Source organism: Pimephales promelas, chromosome 1 (assembly GCF_988280905.1).
Source record: "Pimephales promelas chromosome 1, fPimPro1.hap1.1, whole genome shotgun sequence".
NCBI classification, from domain to species: domain Eukaryota; kingdom Metazoa; phylum Chordata; class Actinopteri; order Cypriniformes; family Leuciscidae; genus Pimephales; species Pimephales promelas.
The window spans coordinates 48,244,725-48,261,872 of record NC_142769.1 but is presented as its reverse complement, the minus strand read 5'-3'; the positions used below and the strand labels follow the sequence as shown (position 1 = coordinate 48,261,872).

At 40.5% G+C, this 17,148-nt stretch overlaps 1 protein-coding gene across 4 annotated transcripts in view; it reads right to left on the bottom strand.

Annotated features, from left to right (window-relative positions):
• kdm6ba (lysine (K)-specific demethylase 6B, a) overlaps positions 1-17,148 on the bottom strand; it is an 89,753-nt gene that overhangs the window by 48,427 nt on the left and 24,178 nt on the right. Inside the window, exon 1 of one of the 4 annotated variants that reach the window (XM_039658534.2) lies at positions 4,731-5,168. The exons of the other annotated variants lie outside the window; for them this stretch is intronic. The gene's annotated coding sequence lies outside the window, so the exon portion shown is untranslated. Of the gene's footprint in view, positions 1-4,730; positions 5,169-17,148 lie in introns of those variants that run through there. 4 annotated transcript variants of the gene reach the window in all.

The following is a 17,148-nucleotide window of genomic DNA, read 5'->3' as shown; positions in this document are numbered from 1 at the left end:
GAAACAAGAGCAGTGAGAAATCAATTACATCAACAATGGCTTTGACTGCAACAAGACACACACGGGGGTCGTCTATACAGGCTACCTCATCTAGAGGAAATGGATCGGGTTGCTGGAGTGTGAAATGCAGGAGAGGCAGAGCAAACACACATATACACAAATCACAGTCAAGAGAAAGGCACTAAATCTCGTACAGACCTGCAGAGATACTCACTCTTGTGCAGCCTGAACGGCTCCAGTTCTTATCGCACTCCTCTCACACACACACACCTTAGACTACAGACCTTACACAACAGGTCAGAGTACAGTTAAAATCTCTCTCACACAAGCGTACACACCTTACACAAGAGGTCAAAGCTCAGTGGAGAACTGGGTTAGAAGGACGGCGCGCACTTAATGGTATTACAGAGGATGGAAAGAGAGATGAAAAAAAGTGTGATGACAGAACAATGAAGAAATGGGGACAGAAAGCAAGCTCAAATACACACTTTTGACCCTGAGATGACCTTTTTCCTCTCTCCATATCACTATGATCTCGGCCATCGATTGGCCGGGTGCCATTTCATCCATTGATGGTGTAACCCTATCGTTCAGTCACATGACTCCATTTAAGTAATGCAAAACGCCCATCGATCACTCCCAGGGGTCACAGAAGGGTCACACCCCAAAATGCACTTTGCAGAGATCTAGATTTTGGGGTGTTTGATTATTTCACATGGTTTCCACTGAAACAGGTGTTTGAAATAGTGTCACGATATTAGAAAAAAAACTGACATTGTGATATTTTGCTTTTCAGGTAAATCTAAAAGTATTCAGGTAGAGAAATTGAATGATCAAATGTAAAATAACACTGCATGAATAAATCAAATTGAATTAGTCTTTGTTAAAGCAACAAAAGTGATTTTCTCTGTGTTTTCTGTTGTTTGATTAACATTGCTGACTCAGGTTTATTAGGCTGCTGTCACTTTAAGACCCAATATAACGACACGCATCCGTTTAATTTCTCAACTGGATATTTTCACTTAAGACATGAGAGACTGTGTTAAACATAGATGAAATTGAGTGTGGAAGTTATGAGGTATGTAGATTTGTGATTTGAGACCAAATCATGGGTTAAACTTCACGTCACTCAATTTGTTTGTGTTTAGCTATAAGATTTACGTGTGTGTTTTTTGTGTTAATTCCCATATTAACACTCCATACACACTACATGATAATATAGAATAAATTTGCCTGGATACCAGCATCACATTTTTTCGAATAAAAAGAAAAAAAAAAAACACTGTAGCATTGATGCTAGAGACCAAAGATGATGTTAAATATAAATTAACTCTATATTCCAGGAAAAGCATCTTTAGTTGTTTACTCAGGAGAGTGTATGCATGTGCATGTCAGTACCACCTCATTCCCAGGGGACTCAAGCGAGACAAAGGAGGCGTAGAAACACAGGTGTGTAGTTGGAGTGATCAAGTTGCACGCTGACGATAATAAGGAATTTATGAGAGTGTGTGTGTGTGAGGAGAGAGAAAACATTCCCAACTCTGAGAAAACAGAGACAGAAGGGGGGACAGATATTTTCTTCACATCTATCCTCCTATCAAACTTTACTAAACAAAACAAATCAAAAATGATCTCACCAAGACACCACTCTCGCTATCCTAACACGATTCACAGAAGCAGAAACTGCCATGACAAACAATTATTTACACTGCTACAGTATAATTAAGAACACATGACAGTAGAGTTAAGGCCTGTTCACACCGGTACGAATTTCACGCGTGATATTCAACGACGTTTAACGCCTTGTGACAAACAAAGGGTGCCAATGTGAGTGTGCACACCAACGCGTAAAACCGTAATTGTTTTAAAAACACCTCGGGTTTGTTTTTTTCAGCCCGTTCTGATCCTTTAGCGTCACACAGAACGCTATATGACAAAACGGCGCTATACTACACGCAAACCCAAGATCATAAATCCTTTAGTGTAATATGAGACTACCCTACCCCACACCTAAACCTACCCATCACAGCGCGTGTAATATTAACGATAACGGTTGCCATGTGCGTAGTATAGCGCCGTTTTGTCATATAGCGTTCTATATGACACTAAAGGATGAGAATGCGTTGGTTTTTTAGTTTGACCGCCGCGTCAAAAACTATCCGACCAATGAGATTGACGCTTTTGCTCACGTGTTTAGAGCTTCTGAAGTTACAGTAAAATACAACTTGGGGGCGCTCAAACGCAAAACGGTCTTGCCGAGCACACATACGTAACAGCGAAGAAGATATATGGCGAGTAGCGTCGCCGTCTACACTGCCGGGAAGAAATAAGACGAGGAAGATGCTAGGCAAGATGAATGCAGAGCTGCTGGTCTCGTTGGTGTCGGGACATAAATAACTATATGACAAACGCGACGGCGACTACAAAAATCTCGATAAAAGAGAACTGATATGGAGTGGTATTGCAGAGCAAATGGGCGCCATCTAATGTCAGAGAATGAATTTGCATGTTCATTTTTGCAAATCGCTTGGGTGTGAACACAAAAAACGCATTGAAAAAACGCCGGCGAATAATGTGTGCCGATATTCGTCCCTGTGTGTACGGGCCTTTAAATTTTATTCTAGAGATAGAACTACAGATTGGATGGATGAATGGATAGATAGATGAGGTTATTTTATGAAGTTCCAATGCACTGACTAGTAATCAGGTTAATTCTATGCATGTCAGTGTTTATAAGCATATAAGCAATAGTTCCTTCCTATCACATGGTGTTTGTGCTCTCTCTCTCTCTCTCTCTCTCTCTCTCAAGCACATAATACGACTTGATCTCAGAATTCTGTACATCTTCCAATCCCATGATGTTTGTGCATCTCTTTTTCTCAAACTAACCAGCTGGGTGTCTATACCTTAACCACCTCCCCCTCTCCTCCTTCAACCAAAGAGCAAAACACCAGCCAAGCAACATTTCCCCTCCCCCATCCCCCTCTCCTTTTCTTCTCCAGGCAGCCCACTCAATCATTCCTACCTCCCTTCTCTCTCTCTCTCTCTCCATTCCAATGAATGCACAATCCCCCGTTCAGCCAGGCCTGTCCTGGGGGGTGGGGTTCAGGACACACACACACACACACACACACCCTCACCACATCTGCAGAAGAACAAACGCCCATCACAGGGAGTGATAAAGAGAGAGCTTATAATAGAGACTGAGTCAAAGCCAACATGATCAGGACATACATTTGGGGAAAAAACTACCTCCTAAATCAGTCTAAGATGATTTGATGGTCTCCCAGTCTGGTTTTAGAGGCACTTCCGCTGGTCAGACTGGGAAGTCTAAGCTAAATTGGCTAAATTCCAGACTAGGAAACCCACTTAAACCAGATAAGACCAGCAAACCATCTTTAGGCCGGGTTTTCATCCGGGTACCAAATATGAGGGCATGGTTTCAGCCAAAATACCATAGCAATTAGTTAACATTACATTACTGCAAATGCAAAACTTTCAGATTTTTTTTGTCTTCATTTAATTTTTCGATTTGTTTATGATTGACAGTGATGGCGAACGTCAAGTTAGCCAGGCCTAACAACAGTGTTTTGACATGAACGACTGATCAAAACTACTTAAGAAATACACGGACAGCCCAGTCATTAACAGTGCTGACAATTAGATTAGCAGCTAATGAATAGATTAGCACGCTGCTAATCACCATGGCATTGTGGGTAATAACAGTCCTCACACCACTAATGCTAACAGAGTTGTATTGTGCTCGGCTTGAACTGCAGCTAGTGCAACTCAAACACCAATGTAGGCTAAAAGCAAAGCGACCCCAGGGCGACACACACGCGCTGATGAAAACAGGCACCGGTGAAGCCACGCCAAATGCGTTTCAGGGCAGACAGTCACAATTTGCTGGAGATATAGAGAGAGAGAGAGAAAGAGAGAGAGAGAGAGAGAGAGAGAGAGAGAGAGAGAGAGGATGTTCTTCCGGTGGAGAACCATTGAGGAATGGAGAAACCGAATACTGACAGATGAAGATGTGAGATTGTTTTACAGATCTCCTGATGACAATGATGAAGTGTGCTCTTCCGGCAATGTTTTGTGTTTCTTTATCTTAATGGAGAGCTTTAATGAGGGGTGGAGCCAGCAGATACACACCCAGCAACACACACACACACACAGGCATACACACAATGACTCTTGATTGATCGAAACACTCCAGGATGCCGGTAATGGATGTGGGTTGTGTGAGACGGACACACAGCTAGGAGGAAGCGGTGGTTCACACACTCACGCCGCTGGGGTTTTACTCTAGTTCTCAACTAACACATTATCCATAACCAACCACCACTTCCCTAGACCACAACAGACAACACACACACCTGCAAAACAATCACACTAACTCAACAAAGAGTCACTAACAGAAGAGAAATCATGTCCGGAAATATCAGCTATACACCTATATTGATGTAAGGGAAGGAGACCCTGGGAATAGAACAGGCATTTCTGTTTTATCTTTTCTTTTTGTGTGTGTGTGACATAAACAGAGCGAGCCGGACTTATACAACAAGCTTCCTTTGTGCAGCAATCCGGTTTGAAAAAGCAGCGCAACTTTCTCTAGCGTGTGTTTTTATTCTGCTGAGCTGTCCAAACGCAGCCGGATACTTTCACGAGTTCAGTTTAAATGCCCTGCTGGAAGCACAAAGAAACTGGATAGAGGAAGCTGCATGTCTTACCGTGTTTCCCAACGTTATTCCCTGTGTCTCTGAGGTAATCCCACACTGAGAGCTGCTCGTTCGGTCTGTTCGGTAAAATCTCGGCTCTTATTTTCCCTTTAACCAGCTGCAGGCTTGACTACCTGCCCCCCTCACACACACACACACACACACTCACGCACACACACACCGGCAGCAGGGCTTGCAAACAAAAACACACCATGCAAAAGCTGACACAGTGAAGAGGATGCAGAATTCCAGCTCCAAACAAAACAGAATTCCCTCTTATTTTAGCCAAATAAAAAAAGTGTGTCTCCCTCGTTCTCCTTCTCTTTGCTTTCCTCCCTCAGTCCTTCTCCTCTCTCTCTCTCACTCTCTCTCTCACTCACTCACACTCTTTCTATCTGCTTTTTTTCCACTCAGTAGTCAAACAAAGAGAGGAAAGGAGCTGGTCTCTCTCTCTCTCTCTCACACACACACACACACACACAGCGCTTAAGCCCAACCCCCGCTATAGGCCAGCCTGCCTCTCTTATTTTTTTTTTCACATCTCTCTCTAAACAGCCCCTCCCCCCGTCCCCTGTCACCTCTCTCTCTCTCTCAGCCTCGTTCTCACCATCCTTCCCTCCCTGTGTGTCAGATAGAGGGATCGGAAAGCGGAAGGGATCCATTTACTATATTTCATTCTCTCATTCCCTTCCAATATTTCTGTGAACTCAGAATCCGAGTGCATCATGAATCTGCACCAGAACGTTTTTTTTTGCAGATTCCCATCATACAAAAAGTTGTACACTTACATGCATGTTTGGCGAACCACTATGGGCCAGATTTAGCCTACTAAAGCCTAGTTCACACTACATGATTTTAAAATGTCGGGCTGAACTGTGCAGTTTACACTACATGACTTGCTCTCAGTGAAATCATGAGTTTTCAAGTTGTTTAGCTGTTCACACCACACAACACAACGTGATTGATCCACAACAGGAGGTAACTCACTACACGAGTTAACAACGCACTACATAGAGATACAACCACGATCGGATGATAAGAGCAAATCATTTGTGACTCAATGAGAGCTGTTTCAGTACTATAGTACGGTCTTAATCCTGAAAATAATCAAACAAATAACGAGTTGACAACAACACGATTCTATCTGGTCTAGAAACCATGTTTTGTCACGAAAAACCACGCAATAAAACGAACCAGAAATGACGCGAAACTGCAGAGAAGAACACAACACGCGAATATGGACGTCAGACAGAAACTAGTGCTGCACACTGTTTGCTCGACAATCTGCTCTGAGAAAAAAAAATGCAAAAAAGAAAAAGTAAGATTTACCTGGTGTCCTCAACCCATGCGTTGCTATGATTGGCTGTACTCACGACATCACTGAGATTGAGTCGCGCGACTGCTCGAGGTATCTAGCATGCTAGATATTTTTCTGAGCTCGGTGACCTGTCTGCGAGGTGTCTGCGAGCTGTCTTTGATGCGTTGTTGGCTCTTTCACACTATCGGATTGGCGAGCGTTAATCGTCCGCTAATCACCCGCGATTTGCACGCGATAACACCCTGACTTGCCGGCGACTCAACGATTTGCAAATCGGGCTTAAAATCACGTAGTGTGAACTAGGCTTAAACAGGACAAATTAGCGTTACAGTGCAATAAAAAAAAAGTTGACTGGAAAAGAAAGTCCTGCACGTGATCTACTGAGAGCAAATTAAAAAACACAGACGAAGCAGATCACTTCAATAATGACCAACGCGATCTACCAAGAGCAGCGCAAACTACTGTCTGGTTTATGCTTTTATTGGCCGTTAAATGGTAGCCTGGTTAAAACCAGAGCATTCTCAGTTATGGTCTGGCAAATCGTCATAGACAAATCATTTCCAGAGGGGCGTTAACAACGGACGTCGCGGGTAGACCTAAAAACCAATCAGAGCGATGAAGGAGATGACGTATGCAGAGCGGCGGAGAAACATCTCCGAGTGTTGTTCTTTGCCTGGTTTTTAACAAAAAGTAAACGTTCAAATCGCTTAAAGGGTTAGTTCACCCAAAAATGAAAATTCTGTCAGTATTTACTCACCCTCATGTTGTTCCAACCCCGTAAGACCTTCGTTCATCTTCGGAACACAAATTAAGATATTTAAGATATTAAGATCGCTCCTGGATACAGTCCATAGGCTTCTTGAGGGACTGGCTCTTGCTGTCCTCGAAAAGTCATTAAAGACATCGTTAAAATAGTCCAAGTGACTACAGGGGCTCAATCTTAAGTTTATCAAACGACGAGAACACTTTTGTGCGCAAAAAAACAACAAAAATAACGACTTTATTTCAACTATTCGTTTATTTCTCCCTCTGCGCGAGTCAGGTTACTAGTTTAATAGCGTAAGCTTCTGTTATTGTACGTCACACGCATCACACACACATGACCAGCGTCGGCCAATAGTGAGCCTACGTGTGACGTAGCTCTACGCAATCACACTACGTTAACTGACTTACAGGCTCATGGAGAAGGAAGTGAATAGTTGAAATAAAGTCGTTATTTTTGTTGTTTTTTTGCGCACAAAAGTGTTCTCGTCGTTTGATAAACTTAAGATTGAGCCCCTGTAGTCACTTGGACTATTTTAACGATGTCTTTAATGACTTTTTGAGGCCAGCAAGAGCCAGTCCCTCAAGAAGCCTATGGACTGTATGCAGGAGCGATGTTAATATCTTAAATATCTTAATTTGTGTTCCGAAGATGAACGAAGGTCTTACGAGGTTGGAACAACATGAGGGTGAGTAAATACTGACAGAATTTTCATTTTTGGGTGAACTAACCCTTTAAAACAGACGTGATAGCTGATTCGAACGAGTGATGTTCAACGGCGGCATCCATCTTTGTAATGTAGGCTACAAAATCTGCCACAAAATCCCAGCGCTGTCGTCATCGTGTAAAGCCCGCCGCAACGTTTCAGATTGGTACCGCGATTTCGACAGATACACAGTATCTATACACAGATAATGTGACCCGGCATTTGTCCCGGGATTGTTTGCTTTCGGTTCATTCACACTGCCAGTGATTTGCCGGGATCTGTGAGTGCATTCACACTCAACCTGTAAAGATCCCGGAAAGACACATGACGTCAGGATGAGACGTGTAACGTACGCGTCGAAAACATACCGTTCCTCAGCTTCAGCGTGGATAGTGAGGATCTCCTGGTCTCTGCTTCGCTCCAGTTTCCAGACATTTGTTCGTCCTTTCTTCGTTGATGACGAACGCAAACTTTTTTCTAAGAGCAACAGAGTCGCGCGATGGCACGAGCGTCATCACTATGACACACCCCTTACTGCATTGGTCCTGGCTTTTGTTCCGGGACTGATTCCGGCAATGTTAGCAGGTCCCCAACCCGGCATCGATGCCGGTATCAATCGCGGGTCGTGTTTGCGTTCACACAGAAGGCGTTCTGGCAATTTCCCGGGATCAACGCGCTGTGTGAAAGGGGCTTAACTTTCAGAGCAAATCTAAATTTGCCGGAAGTTGTCTGGGTTTTCCCAAGCTAGTTAAATGGCAGAAATTGACTAGCACAAACCTTAGTAAATCATCTTGCACCATTCATTTAAATATCCTCCTCCCATCAATGTTGCATCTGAAAGGGAAACTTCAACAAATGCAAACGCAATAAGGTCAGGCACCATTTTTTCTCTTTTCTTTTTAAAGTTTTCTTTAGTAAATCCTGAAAGTCGTTTTTTTTAATGGCAAAAGAGGGTTTGAGCTGGCGCAAGCTGGCCTAAAGTAACATTTAACTCAACATTTCTGTCAAAAACCATCCAGAAAATGCAGGAAAAGTCAAAAAGTAGTTGAATGGACTACTTGTCAAAAAGGCCAGTCAGTTAAATTAGCACCATCTGGCAGATACTTCTTTCATTAGACCGACGACTGGTGGCACAAACTTGCTGTAGTAGTCGTGTTATCGGTCCTGCATGCGGGTGAACCACTAATATTTGAGGTAACGGGTGGAATAATATTTCAGTTGTCATATGCTGGTCCAGATTAGCTGGCTGCGGGTCCAATAACTAAGAATATTTCGACTCAATTCGGTACTCGCTGATTGGCAGCTGCTTTCAAACATTCCCAAGCTTATTTGTGTTCACAGTCTGAAGACCGTCAAATGTTCCCAATTACAACAAGATTTGTAGCATCGTAGCCAGTCGTGCTGAAACTGAAGTGATTGACAGCGTCAGCCATTATAAAGGCAGCGCTCTTTGCTCGCAACTTGAATAAGAGTTTTATTTTTCATGCTGCTAAGAGGACCAACAGCCACGTGCAAAGACAAAACCTTAATTCACACTTTATATCAGAGTGAATACGCTTAAATATTGCCCGTATTATAAAGCCTCACATTTGATGTTCTTTCAATTTATGGAGACCTCCAAGCATCTCTATACCATATAGCCTATGGTATGATTTATGGACATTTGTTCATAGTAGATAAACAGATTGTTGACATGATGTAGGCAAAAGTTGTGTATCGTTTACACGACAGATGCACTTTCTCATCTTTTGAAGAGTTCAGATGCAAAAGCCTCTAAGTGCCATTTGAAATTTTCTTCTAGAATGATAATTTTTATCAAGCTTGTATATTTAAGTTCAGTGATTAAATGGCAATGATAAATACCTATTAATTGTTATTTAAGTGAAATTACTGAACTTAAATATACAAGTTTGATAAAAATCATCATTAAAGAAGAAAATTTCAAATGGCATTTAGAGGCTTTTGCATCTGAACTCTATTTTTTCCTGTTAATTATTACCATGTTGGGCTGCAAGTCTATAAAATGCATCAAGAATGCCTAATGTTGGATTGAGTGCTTGTGTTACATGAGAAAATAAATCATTTTTGTCTGCCTGGTGTAGTAGATTTAATGCGGTTCGGGGTCGAGGTCTTTAAGTCAAACAGGTCAGGTGGGGTACGTTATTAAATTAGTGCTTCTGTGCTGAATTTTCATCATTACGTCAGTCTTCAGTGTCATATGTTCCTAAATAATTACACTGATTATGCTGATATTGAAAACAGTTACTGACCCCAAACTTTTTGATGGTGGTGTACAGCTGCATTATATCGCCCAATCACATGCTTTCGATATTGGCATCAACCGTTAAAAAACCTACATAGCTGCAATTGGTCAATGCCAGAAATTATCAATTTAGTGCATAAATTCAATATAGATCAGAATTTCTATGGTTGGATGACTAAATTCAGCTGAAAACAAAAAGCTAGGGGTGTTTATGTATGATCTTGTTCGAATGCATAAACATCACGTGTGTGATGTCTGAGATATGCATTTGTGTGTGATCAATGCGTGGGAGAAAGAATAAAGAAACAGCTGTTTGTGCTGTAACTTTTTTCCTTTTGTCACCTCGAATCAGACTCAAGCACACACACACACACACACACACTCTTGAAAGGGGACAGCAGAGGATATCCACGTGAAGCCGAAAACGTTCCACTGCGAGACCCAAAAAAGCAGGCTGGATGGAAAACCTGCTAACTTAGTGCAAAGAAGCCATGCTTACATTGTTCAGCAATAAAGTAGAAACACTCACACATAAAAAAGCTGTCTCCCGATACACTGACGCTGTTCCAAGCTATTTTTAGCTTTCTTTCATGAATTCCATTCCCATGATCCAATAAAGATAAAAGTTATTCTAGAAATCTTCATGAGAGAGGAACGTAGATAATTCAGAAGCCAAATAAAGCCACATCTACAATCGTCCTCAGTGTCGTTGGCCTAAGCATTACATCATTTCCATTGTATTGATTTATTACAGGAGAAAAGTGGCCGCCAACGAGAAGTGAAATATTTGACTCTCGGCCAATAGACTTCAGAGAAGAGAGAGTGTTTGTCAGGGAACGCTGGTGTTATCAGAGTCCTTTGTAGAGTTATGTAAGGGGGAAAAACCCCATTTGTTACACAAATGACAAATACCGTGCGTCAGCATGTCAGATCTAATATAGTTTGCACTGCTCTGTCCTTAATTAACAACCTCTTTGCAAGCAACTCATCGTTTTTAAAATGCCTATCCCTTTAATAAAAGAATTAAAGGGATAGTTCACTCAAAATTTAAGGGCCTGTTTACACAAGAACGCTCGCGGGTACAAATATTTTATCGGATGTGCCTTTCGTTTACACTGCGACGGCGTTTTTTGGGGCTTAAAAACGCAAAAAAAAAAAAAATGAAACCACCCTCCAGAGTGGAAATCTTAAAAACGCTCCATCGCCGCGTTCCCGTGTAAAGGGTAAAAACGCAAAAGTCTGCTTGACAGTGAAGGTTGTACGCAGACGCGCGGACTTGGTGTTGTTGTAGTGCTTCACATCGCCACCTAGCCACCTGGAGTGCATACTACATCAAATTTCCCACACTTTTGTGTCACCATTTGTACGCGCATTTCCCACCCATAATATAATTCTGCGTGTAGAAGTGCACGCAGTAGGTGCGGCGTAGCATACGCACAGATGCATACCATACCGCATACCCTTCGCCGTAGCCTGACGCACACCTCCTCAAAAATATAGATACACGTCGCGATAACGAGGACTGCAAGATCTGTGATTGGTCGGCTTGGTAGCATCGCATTTCCTCCTACGCATTTCCGCACGTACCATCTCCTCCGACGTCTTCTCTCGTTTCTGCCTTTTAGTTTTAGTAATTTCACTAAAATTAAGTGTTTTTCCACCTCAATAAGCTCCAACTCCAACATGATCCGCTCTCTTTCAGTCGCCTTTGCTTGTAGTAACCTAGCCGCGAGGAATCTAAACACAGTGGAACATTAAAACCCTCCGCCGCCAACTAGCGTTTCGGAGCAGTACTGTAGAGCAACCAAGATCTGAACGCAGAAGTATAAATGCTTACGACGGCGTCGCCTACGTGCGTAGCCTACGCCGTACCCTCGACACAGAAGTATAAAATGGCCTTAACGCTCGTCTAAACGCAGAATAAAAAGTGATACCACTTCTCTTCAGATCGTTTCCGTGTAAACATAGCCTTAATTCTTTAATTAATTACTCAAACTCGTGTATTTCTATCCCTCCGTTGACAGCTACGCAACTACCACTTTTTTTAACCACAACTAATGTGCGAGTTAATGAATGTTTATATGTGAATAAAGTGTAAATTAAATCTGTTTATCATATATAAACAGATTTATATATATATATATAATATATATTATATAAGGGATCGAGTCTTTTCAGAAAATTTGGACTAAACGTCTCATATGGATTAGTTTTACGATCTCTTTATGAACTTTTTGAAGCGTCAAAGTGGTAGTTGTGTAGCTGTCAATGGAGGGACAGAAATCTCTCAGATATCATCAAAAAAGATCTTCATTTGTGTCCTGAAGATGAACGAAAGTATTACAAGTTTGGAACGACATGAAGGCGAGTAATTAATGACAGAATTTAAATTGAGTGAATTAACCCTTTAAGTCTGAATTAAAATATACAGTTCTATATAAAGTGATTGTAGCTCAGCTTTGTCCATCATCATATACATGCACCCGAATTGGACTACAACTGATCTGTTGTGTGCAAGAATTATCTAACTTGAAAGTATAATGAAAAATTGTTTTGATAAAACCTGAACTTCCCAACAAACAAACTGCATATTTTCCCCTCCCTTCTTCCCCCTGTGCTTTCTTTTCTTGCTGAGAGATGTTAGAGAGGGAGCGGAGAACACAAGTGTTGACAGAGAAAGGAAACTGTGATAGGAGGAAAGAAAAGCGAGACTCGCGCTCTTCTGCTCAAAGCACAAATCGTTTCCTCTTTTCTACATTCCCAACTTCTAATTTCTCTTCTTCATTTAAAATACACAACAAGGAGATGCTGATTAATTGGCAATTAACATCTAATGAGCTACAGCTGTGTGCAATTACCAATCAGCACATTCCTAACAATGCATCCCACAATGCACCATTTCTGTCTTTTCACATAGCTTTAAATGAAGTTGACTTCCTTTCGGAAAACTGTCAATCAATTCACATGAACACTGTTAACCCATTACAATCATTATGAGCTGATTAGTAACATCAGTACAGACACGAATACACTAAGGGCCTGTGATTTCTGAGACTTGTAAAATGCGAACAGAATCGCTGAGTAGATTTTACTGTATAATGTCGAATGTCGTAAAATTTGGCAAATTATGGATGAAGAAATCCAAAGCAGGGCTTTACAAGTAATCAATCACAATATGGTTTAGTGTTTGTGAATATTAAAGCACAAAAAGACTTCATTAGATAAATGTAACTATCGCCATATCATATATGAACAGAAACTCAAAGGTCTTCATGACAACCCTTCAAAATAAAAGTTCGGTTTAACAAAAATATATTACTTTAAAGCTACACTGTGTAACTCTTTTAGTTTATTCTTAGCTAAAAACACTCAGTTCTTTCAAAAATATGTGTGCTCATTAATGTATATTTACTTCGTTCAAGTAATAAAGTATTCTCGTGAGTGTATAATATGCCATTGAAAATAAGGGGATCTAATGTCGGTCGCCATGTTGCCCCTCCATCTTGAAAGTACATTAGCCAAAGAGGGACATACCCGTTAATTCAAGCTTCGCCTTTCGCGTTTACGTTTGAGTTAACACTCATGGACGAGGTCGAACTGGAAGCCATGTTAATCTTGGACTACATTGGCCACCGTAGGAGTTAAAACGAAATCGGAATTGAGAGGAACAGAAACTAATATTCACTGGATGGTCATATATCTTTTCACCGCTAGATGGGGGTAAAAATCACACAGTGTAGCTTTAATAGTAATGTAGATAATAGATTTTTGCCAATAAAAATACAGTACAGATTTAAAAAAAAACAAAAAATACGATTCCCCAAAATATTAAGCACTATAATTTTTTGCCTTGGTGAGCCAAATAATTAAAAAATTATTTTAGAAATCTTAACAGCACTAAACTTTAGATAGATAGATTTCAGTCAGACTAAAGCAATAATTTGCCTTTTTAAAATGTCACGTAAACACTTTAGTTCGACTGAAATCCTTCAAGTCAGATTTTGTAAAGATGCATTAATAAGAACATAGAATCTCATTATGCGCTTGTTCGTAGACAAACGTTAATGCAATTATTACAATATTTAATAATACACAAATAATCATTCCTTCTGATTCCAAACTAGGTGACTAAATGCGAGCTCTACAAAAATCTGAAATGCCAGTATGTGTGTGAGAGATGGTCACGTGACTCTCACACCCCCTTTTTCATTAAAAACTGATACCTCAACCCATCTGTTCAAAATGAGGACTAGGGTGAGAGAGAGAGACAGAGAGAGAGAGAGAGAGAGAGAGAGAGATGGTATGAGAAGGGTGTTATGAAGATCACCTCCTCCTATCCATTCGAAATCGTTTCCTCTCAGGACATAAATTAGTATTTGTGTTGTCTGTCTGGCATCAGCATGAAATTATAGGTCCATTTCCACCTCCATCTGACAGTCAACCATCACAAGAGTGCATCAATAATCTATTAATGCGTGCCAGCAAAATGCACACAGACACAGAGTGATACACACATTCCTACTGTGAATGTGAGGTGAAGGTTAAGTGCTATTCAATGTGCTAGCTTGCCACAGTCAGCCATACACACACCTTCAACACTGATAGGATGGGAGTGCATCACCTTTACACATGACTGCAAAAATTGTATTGAGGAGATTGTCTCTGATTATGTACATAAGTCACTGCATGTTCAGTGATTTGCATTTAGATCAAATGATTGCTTTCTTTCAAAGATGTTTAACCATCTCCAAATGTGATCAAATCTCTTTATAAACTACAGTTCAAAAAAGTCAGACGGAAACCATATAAGTCATTTTTTTTTTATAAATCATTACTATTGGCCTCGCTTTACATCAAATGTCTAACTAATGAACAGTATTAAAAAGAGCATGTAACTAAACATCGCAACTCTGTTGGATAATCAAACTATCAGTCAAACCTCATAACTCCGCCCACCACTATGGTTAATGAAGTGCCACATGCAGTTTGGAGCATCTCTGCTTGTTTGCAATGCAATGGTAAATAAATGACTAGTTCTTTGAATAAGTATAGCATTTTTTTACGCTCAAGAAACACTAAATAATGGCTAATGTTTTTGAGCAGTGTGTATTTGTCATCGAGTTGAGCCAATACTGTCTAAAATAGCCTGTGTGAAGTATTTAATCTTTAATAACATGAAATTTTGGCCAAATGACCGAAAAAACTGAGCGCACACATAGCTACAATAAACTTTTTAACATGTAAGTTGATGAAAACTTAATGAGATGCACTTACTAACTCAGATGTTCTAATTATGGACAAAATACTTTGAAATCCGTGGGTCAAAAACAACATTTAATCTTGCTTTTTGTAAAATATGTGTCACAAAATCAACTTTGACAACGCAGTGTTTAATTATTCAAAATTAAGTAGAAAAAAAGTAGCGCTTTTGGAGATACAAGCTTTCTGCCCGACAGCGACAAAATGTTTCTTGAGAAGCAAATCAGCATATAATGATTTCTGAAGGATCATGTGACACTGAAGACTGAAGTACTGATGCTGAGAAGACAGCTTTCATCACAGGAGCAATAATACACTCACAATCACTAAAAACCCTTACCAAACTCAATCTATTGAACAATTGTGTACCCTATATTTACTGCTGTTCATTTATAAGTGGTAGTATCAAAGACTCTCAGAAAAAAAGGTACAAAAGCTGTCACTGGGGCTGTACATTTTCAAAAGATACACTTTTGTACCTAAAGGGTGCATATTGGTACCTTAATGGTACATATTAGCACCTAATGGCTCGTTTCCACTGAGGGGTAAGGTACGGTACAGTACAGTACGGTACGGGTCGGGTACACCATGATCAGGCTTGCGTTTCCACCGCCAACAATACCCTTACTTGATAGGCGTGGTATGCTGGAAAGAAGCGATCGACGTCATTTTCGCGCGAAGAAAGTGACATAGTAAACAAGAATGGATGACAGACAGCAGATCTTGTTCTTGCTTTTTGGCATGTTTGTCACTAGAAACAAGCGCTGGCATGAGGCGTTTCCAAGAAGCCAATGCAAAGTCCGACTCAAGAGAATGATCCCGAGGACGCGAGTCCAGTAATGCTGTTAATGGAACAGCGCGTTCTTGAACGCGGCACTCTGCTCGCTCTGCAACTCCAGTTATCTCTGTATGTTCATTTTAGGCAACAATAAAACGAAATATGTTATAAAACACCACTCTGCTTCTTTTCGATTTCATTTCAATACATTTTAAGCATTCTAAAGCACATAAATTTGGTTAGGCAACGCATAGCCTATTGATTATATTCACTGCATGTATGTAACGTTACATTTATAACAAAACTAAATATAAAACAACCCGGCCTCTTTTCGTTTAAATTAAAAAATATTAAACATATTCCAGGCAATGTGTAATGCAATGTATTGCATATCGCATTGGTACAAATGTTGCAATAAACAACAGATGATCTTGTAATAAAATTTAAAAAAAATGACAAAACTATCTCTTTTTGTTGAATTTCAGTTTTATCAATAATAGCCATTATAAAAGTATAAGTAAAAGGTACAAAAAGATATACAGTAAAGCTTTAATAACATAAAGAAACAATTCAGTCAGTCAAATAGGCTACAAATTCAGCGCCGAAAGATATGAAACTTCACGTAGCCTTCTGCCAAAACTATTGGCCAGGGAACGAATTATAGATTCACGAGACCAAAGATCGCCTGTTAGGTTTATACAAGACGAACTATATCTCATGTTTAACCACTACAGAGACGTCCGAATTAGCGGCAAACATCAGAACGACTAGCCGAGGAAAGGCTGTTCCAGGCGGGGGACACGAGCGCGAGCGTCCGGTGATCGCTTGGAATGGATCTCAGTCAAATGATCATAAATCTATAAATAAACCACAGATTTGAGCATTAAAAAACTACTTTCTCGCCTGAAAAATTCTTACAACTACATTTCGTGACAAAATAACAGTAGAATTATATTTCAACTGCATGCTTCTAATGCCCTTGTAGCACGCGCGAGTGACGATACTCTGTCCACAGATCAGCGTTCTGCAGTGAGTCTAGCTCCACCTTTTAGTACCCTTTCACTGTGCTAGGTACCCTAACGAAAGGGTACCCAAAAAGTGGTACGGTACGGTTCGGCTTTTTGGTACCATTCACAACTTTTGACAGTGGAAACGCAAATAATTGTGTACCGATTACGAACCGAACTGTACCGTACCGTACCACTCAGTGGAAACGAGCCATAAAATGTACCATTAAGTTACCAATATGCACCCTTTAGGTACAAAAGTGTACCTTTTGAAAAGGTACAGCCCCAGTGACAGCTTTTGTACCTTTTTTTCTGAGACTGAATTAAACTCTTCAG